We start from the raw sequence: 12,500 nt of genomic DNA, 5'->3' as shown, positions 1-12,500 counted from the left end.
CGTGATTTCGATAATCATGTTTATACTGGAAAAAAAAAACGTCGTGAGTAAACAACAAAGAAAAAGTTTAAAAAAAGGTGGGCTTCCGTTGGCCATTCGTCACACCCACTTTGTTAAAGAGAACTTCTATGAGGCGGTGCGAATGTGAACACAACATGCTATTGTTTTGCTACTCTTCTTCTCTCCTCCCCCGTGGGAGGCCGGGTGGATGGATGGATGGATAGATAGATGGATGGATGGATGGATATATATATATACATATATTTAGATATATGTACATATGGGTGTGTGTGTGTGTGTGTGTGTGTGTGTGTGTGTGTGTGTGTGTGTGTGTGTGTGTGTGTGTGTGTGTGTGTGTGTGTGTGTGTGTGTGGAGAGAGAGAGAGAGAGAGAGAGAAAATGAAGAAAAAGCAGCATTACCAGCAACCCGCGGAAAGACGGCCTCCGCAAGCACGCGAGTCGCCTGCATGACCGCACGCCCTGGCAGGGCTCCAACACGACACCGATCATCTATAATGGATTGAACTTCTTTCTTCCCGGGTCCTGTTTCGTCCCGTAGACGCGCAACGACGACGGCGAAGCGAGGGAGAGGGGGCGCCGCGCCGGGTGACCTTGATCACCGCGATGCATGCTGAGCAACGGAAGCCAAAAACGATAATTTCTGGCCCCTTGAGAAGCCAACTGACGCGCTAAAAATAACCAAATCCAACAGCGAATCGTAAAAGAGACAGCCACTTGCTCAACTGCCCATTGCACCCCCATTACACCCCCCCCTCTCTCTCTCTCTCTCTCTCTCTCTCTCTCTCTCTCTCTCTCTCTCTCTCTCTCTCTCTCTCTCTCTCTCTCTCTCTCTCTCTATCTCTCTCTTTCTATTTCTCTCTCCTTCTTCCTCTCTCTCCTTCTTCCTCTCTCTCCTTCTTCCTCTCTCTCCTTCTTCCTCTCTCTCCTTCTTCCTCTCTCTCCTTCTTCCTCTCTCTCCTTCTTTCTCTCTCTCACGATCCTTTATCCTGGCACACTGTATCGTATTTTCTTTCTAAAAAACCCTGTCCTTGTAACCTGTCCCTAATGAACCCGCCTGGCACTGGCACTCTCCCACACGAACTAAGCCCTGTAAACTAAAACGACTTTGACCCCCCCCCCGCGCCCCCGAGAACTTATTACCCCATAGGAGACCCCAGCGCCAGGCAAAGTCTTCCTCGCACAGAGAGGAGTCGAGTCCAAGCATGAGGGAGGGGGGGGGGGGTAAAGAACAGGGTGATGGTGTCGGTAAACACTAAAGTCTCCCTCGCCGTGACCCCTGACCTTTGGAGTCATGGCACGGCATGCATGACTTTGTGGGTTGTCATCCCGCTGCAGTGCCATGTTCCATTCATCTTGAGTGCGTGGGATATACACTTGAGAGAGAAAAGGGGTGAGGATACGGAAAAGGAGAGTTAGATAAACAGATAAAGGGAAGGAAAACCAACTGTCTCCGTGTGCCTCTTCCCATCCGCAAAATTTCCTGCAGTTCGAAGCGGCCTCACCCGCAGCCCAGGGCCTAACGGCAGCTCGTGCCAAGTGCGTCCAATAGAGAAAACTTTCAGAATAATCACGTTATTGCTCACGAGCCTCCCCCCCTAGGTACCCCCCCCTCGAGGAGAAATGCGGGGCAACCAGCAGTGCATGCAGCCGCGTGCACTTTCACTCGGCCCAAGAACTCCGCCGGCCTGCGTGCTCGAGGCTCGCCCGCGGATATCCGCTCTTGCAACGAAAGTTCCGATCGTCTCGGGCCATCTTCTTCGCCGCAAGCACGCTCGTACCGCCACGACAGCGACCGTGGACATACACACATATAAAAATATATGTATATGTATGTAAATGTACACACATACACACACACACACACACATAAATACACATACATACATACATACATACATACATACATATATATTCTGCACACAAATGTTACACAGCAGTTCACCCCGGAGTGAAGGCAGGGCGCGCCGAGGGAAAACAGAATAATGAGACAAGAAATCCCCGACCAACCTATGCAAACGCGCCCCCTGCTCTCGCTCTCTCTCTCTCTCGAAGGAATAGGCCTGAGGTCAGGCATCGGTCTCGGCGCGGCGAAAAAGGTCATGACACTGCTACTTTCGCCTCAGCCTTCAGGACACGCCTAATATGGGACGCCGCATTCCTGCCGCCTCGGACGCCGCGCCGGCTCGGGGCTCTGCGGCCGACACGGCTGCCGAAGCCCCTCCGCGAGAGGTGCTTCCCCGCACTCCAAGGATATCATCTCTGTTACTCCCCGCTATCAATCTTTAGCTCAATGCATATAGTGTACATACACGAGCACAAATGCGCGCGCGTGACAGTTTTATTCAAATAAAAGGATCTCCAGAGTAATACAAATAAAACAAATACATAAAAAATGCTGGACCCAAAACTGAACTACTGACACAGACGCCCACAGTTACTACCCACTTCTCCTGCCGTTGCAAGGGTTGCACCAGACCCTGCCCTAAAATCTACTCAACACTTGACGCAATAAGCAGCACAGGGAACACACGCCCGTGCGCGCATACTCGCACGCACGCCCATCAGGAGAATCAAACCTAATAAAAATCAATGTACGCTGGACGGAGGCTGGAGGAGCAGACCCCAACGACCTGGTGCACGGAGTCGTCGCTGTCGTTGGGTCGTTATTCCTCCTTCCTCTCCCGGAAACAGGCACCCTCCCCCTTCCCCCAAAACATGAGGATTCCATCACCTTCTGCGCCGCCGTTGGCACTGTCGCCGTGGCTGCAGAAGATCCTTAGGGCGCCATCGCGTCCCTCTTCCTTGCGCGTCCTTCCTTCCTTCCTTCCCGCTCTCGCGTAAAGGACACTCCCTTTAAAGATGTGGGCGGAGTGGGGGGGGGGGCGATAGGCGTAGGTAGGGAAGCGAGCGGCCGGGGGAGGGGGTGGCCATCGCCGACCTATCACTTGTGACACCAACAATTTTCATCATTATTGGCCATTTTTCAATCTCTTTGTGTTTTCATCCTTTCATTTGTTACTCGAAACTCTTTTTCATTATTCTCTCTCCTCCCCTAACGTCGACTATCGGTCCCGAGGGCAGGACCCCAACTCCACATACTTTCTACATAAATATTAAAAACCCGCGCAGGAACCACGGGTCGGGGGGTGGGGGTGGGGGTGGAGGAGAAGGAGGGGAGGGAGGGGGCGAGGGAGGGGGCTCACTCAAGACGGATATGAAACGTCTTTCTTTGGGGGGGGGGGGGGGCAAGTGAGTAAATGGGACAAGAAGAGGGAAGAAGAAGAAGAGGAATCAACGGCGTGTGTTGACATGTTCGAACACACCTCCGCGAGTCCTGACCGCGTCCTGAACGAGAATCCTTTGCGTTGTTTCCCGAGATGAGCGAGGAGGTGAAGGGGGTCGAAAGCCCTTGGCCCTCCCTCGGCACTGCAGAGGCACACTGCGGCGGCGGCATCCATCCCGCGCTGCCACACATCAAAACTTGCAACACCTTGCATTAAAAGAGGCAACCGAGATCGCCAATTGGTGCAGGAAGTTTGGTTAAGCGTCCGGCATTCTACGGAAAGTGCCTGAGTGCTTCACTGAACATGAAACGTTGACAGAAAAAAAAAAAAAAAAAACGAATCAACACAAGAATACACGAGGCGCAATTATCAGGAATTGAAAAGAAGACCTTTTAATAGGCAATCATTCCTAGATATCCGTGATATCAAAGCAGGAAAAAAATCAAACACAAACACAAACACACAAAAACACACACACACACACACACACACACACACACACACACACACACACACACACACACACACACACACACACACACACTCGAGCCGGACTCCCCACTGTCAAGGCTCAGGGTCCCTAGCGGCACCTGGAACCTGGCCAACCACCTGCTCCAGCCTCCCGCGGAAGGTGATGGGGAGTGTACAGGTGGCTGGGGGAGGCCCAGGGGGGAGGGGGGAGGAAGAGGGGCGAACGGGAGTGGTGGGGAGAGTAGGGCGATAGGAAGAGGAGTCGAAAAGGTAGATGAAAAAGAGGGGGAGGGGGCAAATGGGGGAGGAAGAGGAAAGGGTCGAAGAAAGGGAGGAAGGAGGAGAGGAGCGAAAGGAAGAGAATGGGAAAGCGTACGAGAGGGGCGAAACTGGGGCCGAATAGAGGTGCGGAATGCGGGGAGTGGGGTGACAGCGGGGGGAGTGGGGGGTGAGAGAGAGAGAGAGAGGGAGGGAGGGGGGTTGTAGGAGGCTAAGTGGAATGCAATGAATAGCGCAGAAGTTGCAGGATCGAGATGTTCCAGGAAGATGAAAGAACAAAGACCAGAGTCTGAGACGAGGCGAGAGAGGAGGAAAGGCCGATAAATAATGGCGAAAGAATCACGCTAGCTCAGAGAGCAATAAAACAGAACCAAAACAAACGAAGAGAGGAACAATACCCAAGAGGGAAAGAGCGAGCGAGCGAGAGAGAGAGAGAGAGAGAGAGAGAGAGAGAGAGAGAGAGAGAGAGAGAGAGAGAGAGAGAGAGAGAGAGAGAGAGAGAGAGAGAGAGAGAGAGAGAGAGGTATTCCAGGAAGCCATTCTCCACCTCGCCTTCCATCCCCCGTTCGGCCCCGCGGGGATGACCTTCCCACAGCATCCCGTGACCGCTAGAAACCGCAAACTGAGACCTCGCGTATTCCCCAACCCCTCAGTCACCTCTTTCCCCTCCCCCTCCCCCTCCCCCCTTCGCCCCCACCCAAAGCTCACCCTCGGTCCCCCTTTCCCCCTAACCCCATCCTACCCCCACTGACCCTCTCCTTCAACCCCACCCCCACTCCCCCTCCACCACCCCCTCACCCTCCATCCTCCACCCTGCCCCTCCCCCTCCCCCACCAGGTCATTCTCTAGTAATTGTGTGCATTAGTCTCCCCCTTCCCTCTCCTCCCCTCTCACAGGGCAGGTTGGGGACCGGGGGAGGGGAGAGGGGGTAGAGGGGGAAGGGTTCGAGAGTGAGCGCAAGTGCCACCGGAGCGAGGGTGCCAAGCGAGCCGCGAGTGCCAAGCAGGAGCGGCGACCTCGCATTATCCAGCAAGACCTCGTTTCAGCAGCCCTTTTCGGAAGATCATTCGAAGAGAAAACTAAACTTCTACTTGAACAGGGAAAAAAAGAAAAGAAAAAAAAGAAAAAAAAAAAAAAAAAAAAAAACCTGGAAAGAAGGAATACGAAACTCGTCGTGCAGAACTTTATTACCCGGACGATTTAAGAACGATCTTCCTGCGCGAACGTTCAGCTCCAATAATTCTTCCACAAACGAAAATCTAATAACGTAAAATGACCGACGAGAGAGCGAGGGCGCGAGCGCAGCGAGGCAGACCTGGCCATGACAAGAGGCGGAAGATGAAAGCCCTGCTGACACGCCGGCAGGAGGCGGAAGGCGACCCAAGGAGGCGCAGGCGGGCATGCCAGGGGAGCCATGCGCGTCATGCAGGGTCATGCGTGGCGGGCCAAGCGTGACCGGTGAGCTCAGTCATGAACTGGGTGTACGGATGCTTGCCCGACACATGCGCACACGCACATACAAGGACATGTACACGTACATATGCACGTTTACTGTAAGAGGAGGAAGAAAATGAGGATGCTGATGATGATCATGATAAGATGTGAAATAGAAAAAAGGCAAGAGAAGAACAAGAAGAGAGTAGAAGAAGGAAGAGGAGAAGACGAAAAAGAAGACAGCCAGCTTCAAACGACAGTCCTCCACGCACAATCACATCCAATAACATCAAACGAGAATTGCCCCTCAGTGAAAAAAAAAAAAAAGTAAAAAGAAAAAGCCTTTTTATAAAGTCACCTCGTCATTGTAAAGACTTGAAACGCTTTTCCTAAGTGACTTAAATGACTCTATAATCGATGGATATATTGCCAGAGGGAAAGAAAAAAATCCTCTTCGTTTCTCGCTTTGCACGCATCACAGATCATAAACCGGGGAAGCATTTTTGTGTCGTTGGGATCTTTTGCATTTTCATGTCTGTATTTTTATCTGTTGTTCCGTAGAGATACAAACACAGCACAACACAACACACACGTACACAGACAGACAGACAGACAGACAGACAGACAGACAGACAGACAGACAGACACACGCACACAGACAGACAGACAGACAGACAGACAGACAGACAGACAGACAGACACACTCACTCACTCACTCACTCACTCACTCACTCACACACACACACACACACACACACACACACACACACACACACACACACACACACACTCACACTCACACACTCACACACTCACTCACTCACTCACTCACTCACTCACACACACTCACACACTCACACACTCACACACTCACACACTCACACTCACTCACTCACTCACTCACTCACTCACTCACTCACTCACTCACTCACTCACACACACACACACACACACACACACACACACACACACACACACACACACTCACTCACTCACTCACTCAGTCACTCTCACACACACACACTCACTCACTCACTCACTCACTCACTCACACGTGATGTCGTGCTTTAGCCGTCCTTGTTGCGGCGTAATTCCGTTCAACACCAATCCTGGCCACTTGACTGCTATTCGTTTGGTCAACGCCCCCCCCCCCCCTTACCCCCTCCCTAAGCCAAATCTCTTTAAACCCCTAGCATAATTCCCCTGTTCCCTCCCCCTCCCCTCCCTTCCCCTCCCCTCACCACCTACCTGCTCCCCCTCTTCCCCTCCCTACCCATCCTTCCCACCCTGCCCCTGTGCGAAGCGAGGTGAAGGGGAAGGAGAGGCTGTGGGGATGTGGTGGGGCTGTGGTGGGGAGGGGTGGGGAGGGGTGGGAAGGGGCAGACAATCCCTCAAACGTGTCAACGAGGGAGCAGCAAACGCGCCTGTTTGCACGCTGGCGATACTGTTTGATCAATACACAAAGCTAAACGCAGATAAACACTCAAAAAAAAAAAAAAGGGGGCCGCAGGTACGACCACTTCTTCAGATGTAAACAAAGACAAACAGAAACAAAAACAGACGTTCACACTAAAGCATGAATCCACACAAGCAAGCACACGTCGAGGATTGCGCTACAGGAATCCGTCTCATAACGAGGATGTCCACGCCACCTATCCCAGTCCCATTTATCCATTAGGAAGCTCTACTTAAATGTATAATAGCCTCTGCTTTGCTTGTGGGAGTGCATCTTTATCCGTATTTATTTATACACCTGCAGCTGCAATTACGCGCGCGCGCGTGCGCTGATTGATAATTCTCCTTGTGTGTTTATTTTCAGCGTACATCGATCTTGTCCCTCTTCTGATGGAAGCGCCTTGCCACGACTCACACAAGGGGCACGTTTTTCACCGTGAAAATCACGCTCCTCCACCATGAGCGCTACTGCGATGACGTAAATCCAGTATTGAATTTCCAGCAGGAGGGCGGGGTGCCCGAGAAGCTGTAGCTCAGTGCATCCCGCGCGCCCGTGTCACGAGGTGAAAAACCTGCGGCTTCCTCGGCGTCATGATATGTCAGTCGACACCACAAATGCATCATGCACACTCAGCCCGCATCTCGGTGCGGGTCCTTTCTTAGACTAGCTCGACGCACAATTACGCAATCGCCTTTTCTTCTTTTCACTCCGGAGGAAGTTTCCCTGGTCGTGAGTTTTGCATCGATTCCGCGCCAATTTCTAACGATGGGAGGTTTCCACGCGAGACCGTCACTCATCGGAAGGCATGCACGCTCCGACATGTGACCTGCTTCTCCGTTGCCGTCGTCGTCGTCCGCTCGTCGACACAAAGCCTCTCCTTCCGCGCGCTCCGAAAACACTCGTAAACACGTCACTTGTCAGCAAATTTCCACGTCCCACTATTCCATGACACGGAGGTTCCGCAACCTGACGACAGAGCAGGAGAAGGGAAGGGAAGGGAAGCCAGCAAGCCTTCACATCAAGCCACGCAATCACCGCTCACTTCCTCGATAAACTCAGCTGATCGTCTCCCTCAGACAATAACAAATCCCCTTCGTGTCTCGTCTTCCTGCTTCCTCGCAGTGTTCACACATCCTGTTTCCCGGTCCCCTTTTCACTCGGCTTCCTCCTCCTCCTCCTCCTCCTCCTGCTCCGCCTCTCCAAACGCCTCGGCGAACACACTTACTCGTCCTCACTACGAGTCGCACGAGCTCCTCGAGGTCTACGCGGACGCGGAAGGCGGGTAAGTCACGGCCGCACTCGTCACCGTCTGTGTACCAACTGGCCAGCAGGGCGGTGAGGGTGCGAGCGGGCGGGCGGGCGGGCGGCGGGAGGGCTCGGGGGCGCTGCGCTAGGAGGAGGGAGGAGGGAGGCAGCGGGAGAGGCAGTCCAGAGAGAGTCTGTTCTCTCAGACTGGGTCCTGCCACGGTCAGGGCCGCTCGCCGCCCTCCTCCTCCATTGTTTGTTGGTTGGGTCTGCCTTCGGACTGTATGCGAACCCGCATCATGTGACGCCAGAGCCACCAAAATCAAGCTCCCCAAACGGACGAAGCTGCAACAAAAAAAGCAGAGCAAATATGCGGCCTCACAAAAAGAGAGATTTCACCCGCAACCACAGTAGCTTCCTGAAGGTTACATATGAAACGCAGACCATTTTTTCAAAGACCATCGTGCATGTGGCACAAGCATGGCTCAAGCAACGGATTTCCTACATGCCTCCCCCTCCCCCCATACACGTCCGTATGCCGCGCCACATGGCACCAAAGACAAATCCTGCAGCCCAGGTGCAACGGCAAGGGCCAAAGGGGTGCGACCTTACCGCTGACCTTACGCCTGGCCTACCAAAGGGCCGCAAGTTCATGCGAGGCCGCAGTCGCACGCTGACGCCGCCCATCCTTCCTGCAATTCAAGATATACAAAAAAAAAAAAAAAAAAAAAAAGAGAGAAAAGAGGAAAAAATGTCCTCGTTCCCGCTAGGCCAGACGACTCCCGCGGCCGAAGACAAGGGTCAGAGGGGGGGGGGGGGGGGGGGGGGGGGCTCGGCACGCGCACTCCAAGCACAGGTGCAGCAACCACACCCTACAACAAAATATCCAGCTTCGTCAACCCCTGTCCCCCTATACTTTCCTCCCACCCCCACCCCACACCGCCCGTCCGAACATATCCGCCCGCGAAACAATGGCACTCGACTGCAGCAAAACCGGCGGGCTCTGACGTCAAACAGTCAGCATTAGTACGATGATTGCGCAAGCATTTATCAAGCACCGAGAGGATTTCGCGTGCTTGAGGCCCCGGACGCGCTCGCCCTCTTCGGCGCTCGGCCAGGACCAGCTCTTGGCTATTAGCGCTTCTCCTCGCCCGTCGAGGGTAAACAAAAGGCTTTTCTTAACCACTTGGATCGCAAGGGCGCGCGTGTCGGAAGGGGAGGGGAGGGGGAGGGGGAGAGCAAGGGCGTAAGAGCGGGGAGGAGGAGGAGGAGGAGGAGGAGGAGGAGGAGGAAGAGGAGGAGGAGGAAAGGGAGAAGAAGAAGAGGGAAAATCCGGGTTTTTTGGTAGAAGAAGGGGGAACATATAATAAAGACGAGAAGGATACCAAAAAAGGGACGTAGGATAGACAACGAAAAAAAGTAGTAGTGGTGCGATGAAAGAAAATCGATAGTTCGTATTTATAAGATGAAATGACTCGCCAGGCCGCAAATAGCCCCACAAAAGGTCATAGTTTATGAGTAATGAGTAAGGAGAGAGAGAGAGAGAGAGAGAGAGAGAGAGAGAGAGAGAGAGAGAGAGAGAGAGAGAGAGAGAGAGAGAGAGAGAGAGAAGAGAGAGAGAGAGAGAGAGAGAGAGAGAGAGAGAGAGAGAGAGAGAGAGAGAGAGAGAGAGAGAGAGAGAGAGAGAGAGAGAGAGAGAGAGAGAGAGAGAGAGAGAGGGGGAGGGGGGGGGGTGCTCCGAACAGGAAGGGCAGGAAGGTCGCGGGTACATACGCCAGTCGCAGCAGGTAAGAGGAAGCGCAGAGAGGGCGGCAAATGAACGACGGAGGCCAACATACGACTGAGAAAGAGAGAGAGAGAGGGAGAGGGAAACTGAGAGATAAAGGGAAATAGAGACAGACAGATAGCTAATCAGAGGGAAAGGGAAGGGGAAATAAAAGGAAAAGGGGAGAGGGAGGGGCAGCGTTTGTGTGTGTGAGGTCGGGAGGGGCAAACACACGCCCATTGAAGTCCGTCCTTCGCATGGCGTGAAGTGTCCTTTAGGATCCGTGGCGGAGTTCTTCCCTTCTCGTCCTGCTGACTCACATCACCTCTCAGTTCCGTCAATGTGACATAAAAGACAGACATACAATACAGACAATATGGTCATGTGTCTGTCTGTCAGTGTATCAAGGTCTTTTCGTTGATGAAATTCATCCGCCAAAGTCGAAACAGCCCAAATAAAAACGGATATTGCAAACCCAACCTCCAGTGTGGGCGACGGTATGTATGTAACCGCACCTCCGCCGCTCACGCCCACACTCATACGGGCGTCCCTCAACCCACACAAAACCCCGGGTCAGGTAGAAGGTGGCCCAAGGATTTGCCCCGCGCGCAGGATCCGAGTCCAGGCGCCATTCAGGATCCTGGGCACATCCTTCCCGCCCGATGCCACCTGCCTCCATCTCTCCCCGAGTGCCCTTCGTACTTGCAACTCCCTCTTCCCCCTTCTCTCTCTCTCTCTCTCTCTCTCTCTCTCTCTCTCTCTCTCTCTCTCTCTCTCTCTCTCTCTCTCTCTCTCTCTCTCTCTCTCTCTCTCTCTCTCTCTCTCTCTCAATCTCTCTCTGTCCCTTCCTCCCTCCCTCCTTCCCCCCTTTCCCTTTCTTTCTCTTTCTCTCTCTCTCTCTTATCCTTAATTTCCCCTCCCCCTTTGAGTCAACCGAGGCCCCGGTGTTTCCGAACGCACCAGCTAGGTAATTCGAAGCGAAATTCCAGGTACCCGCCTAGTAATTCAAGGCGGCGTTCCAGGTACCCGGCTGGCTGGCTGGTGACGTCAACCCCCCGAATCGGTCCCTCACGTCGACCCCCTTATTGCTGCCTCGCCTCGCCCTTGCAGCTTGGTATCTTGTCCGATGATTACCCGCGCGGGTTACCAATGAGGCTCCGCGCACCTGCTGAATACCCAACGACCCTCGGGAGTATCCGCCTAAACTTTCCTCAAAGAGCTTAAAATTTCTTTGACTACCATTCGTTACTCGAGCCGCATTATGAACCAGCCCATCAACACGTCTCATACAAGTAAGGAAAGCGGAACCAAATTAACTTTTCCCATCCATCCATCACAGCCCGTCCGCCGAGGGGAAAGCAGGGTCCCGCGACCGCAGCGCCACCGCATCACAACGGAGGCGCGGGCGGAGGCGCGGGCGGCACTCGCGACGGCGGGAAGCAGGAGGAGGGGAAGGGGGACGACTGTGGATACTGATGTATAGGAGGGAAAGGTGGAATGAGGGAGAGATGAAGGGAAAGAATATATGAAGGAAAAGAAGGGGAAAAGGACCAAAAATGGACGGAATACATTAGATAGAAGTACTCGCAGGACTAATCGTCCCACTCAGCCAAAGACGCAGAGAGGGGAGGACGCAAAGCGAGGACAGAAGGGGCCAAGCGAGAGTGGCGGCTCGCGCGGCGGCCACCTCCTCCGTCGCTCCCCGGTAGCCTCCTCCCGCCCGCGGCACGAAAGTCGTCGGCGAGCATCCCCGCCTGTCTCGCGCATTCCTCAGATAATGATGATGTCCTAAAGAGGATGTCGGGCGATTCCTCGTCCTTACAAGGGCGGGACGCGACAAGGCCGCAGCCCAGGATACCGATAACGGGGGCGTGTTTACATCGCACTCACTGGACAAGGCATGCCGCCTCCGGCCCGAAGGTGAAGGGTGGGCGGGCGGCGGATGAGCGATGGCAAGCAGAGCCATTCCGAGCGAGCGAGTACACGAGCGCGTGGGAACGGGATGGGGAGAGAAGGAGGCGATCTCCCAGCGAGGAGTTTCTCCTGCCGGTGAAAGCCCCTCGACGTCGTTGCATCAACTGGCACCGCTACACATTATCGCCCCCCCCCCCCCACCTCTCGCCTTCCTTCATCTCACCGCACGCGCTGCTTTTCCCCGGCGGAGTCGACCCGAAGCGCCGACGTCCTTCCACGAAGCCTGCACAGCAGCACGTAAGGCACTCGCCACGGCGTGCCCGGCATACCCATTCCGGCGGCCGTGCCCTGCTATTCCCGCTAGGCGTCGCATGATGTCGGGCTTTCCTTCGGTCACCGGGTCAACGCTCACATGGCACAGCATGCCGCCCATGACGTCAAGCGACTGCAACAATCTACCGACGTCACTGGTAGTTTGGCATTCGCCTTTCCTCATGCAACAGGCCATTGCATACAAAGTCTATTCGCCGAAGCTTCCGAATAAAGAAAGACGCATAAAGAAAGGCATGCAAAAACATGGGGCGGACACACAAATAGAAACACACACACACACACACACACACACACACAC

At 54.0% G+C, this 12,500-nt stretch overlaps 1 protein-coding gene across 5 annotated transcripts in view; it reads right to left on the bottom strand.

Annotated features, from left to right (window-relative positions):
• The window catches only part of LOC125042533 (cytohesin-1-like), a 265,836-nt gene that overhangs the window by 50,407 nt on the left and 202,929 nt on the right, over positions 1-12,500 (bottom strand). Inside the window, exon 1 of one of the 5 annotated variants that reach the window (XM_047638201.1) lies at positions 8,171-8,302. The exons of the other annotated variants lie outside the window; for them this stretch is intronic. The gene's annotated coding sequence lies outside the window, so the exon portion shown is untranslated. Of the gene's footprint in view, positions 1-8,170; positions 8,303-12,500 lie in introns of those variants that run through there. 5 annotated transcript variants of the gene reach the window in all.

Source organism: Penaeus chinensis, chromosome 32 (assembly GCF_019202785.1).
Source record: "Penaeus chinensis breed Huanghai No. 1 chromosome 32, ASM1920278v2, whole genome shotgun sequence".
NCBI lineage: Eukaryota > Metazoa > Arthropoda > Malacostraca > Decapoda > Penaeidae > Penaeus > Penaeus chinensis.
This window is presented reverse-complemented; position numbering and strand designations above follow the sequence as displayed.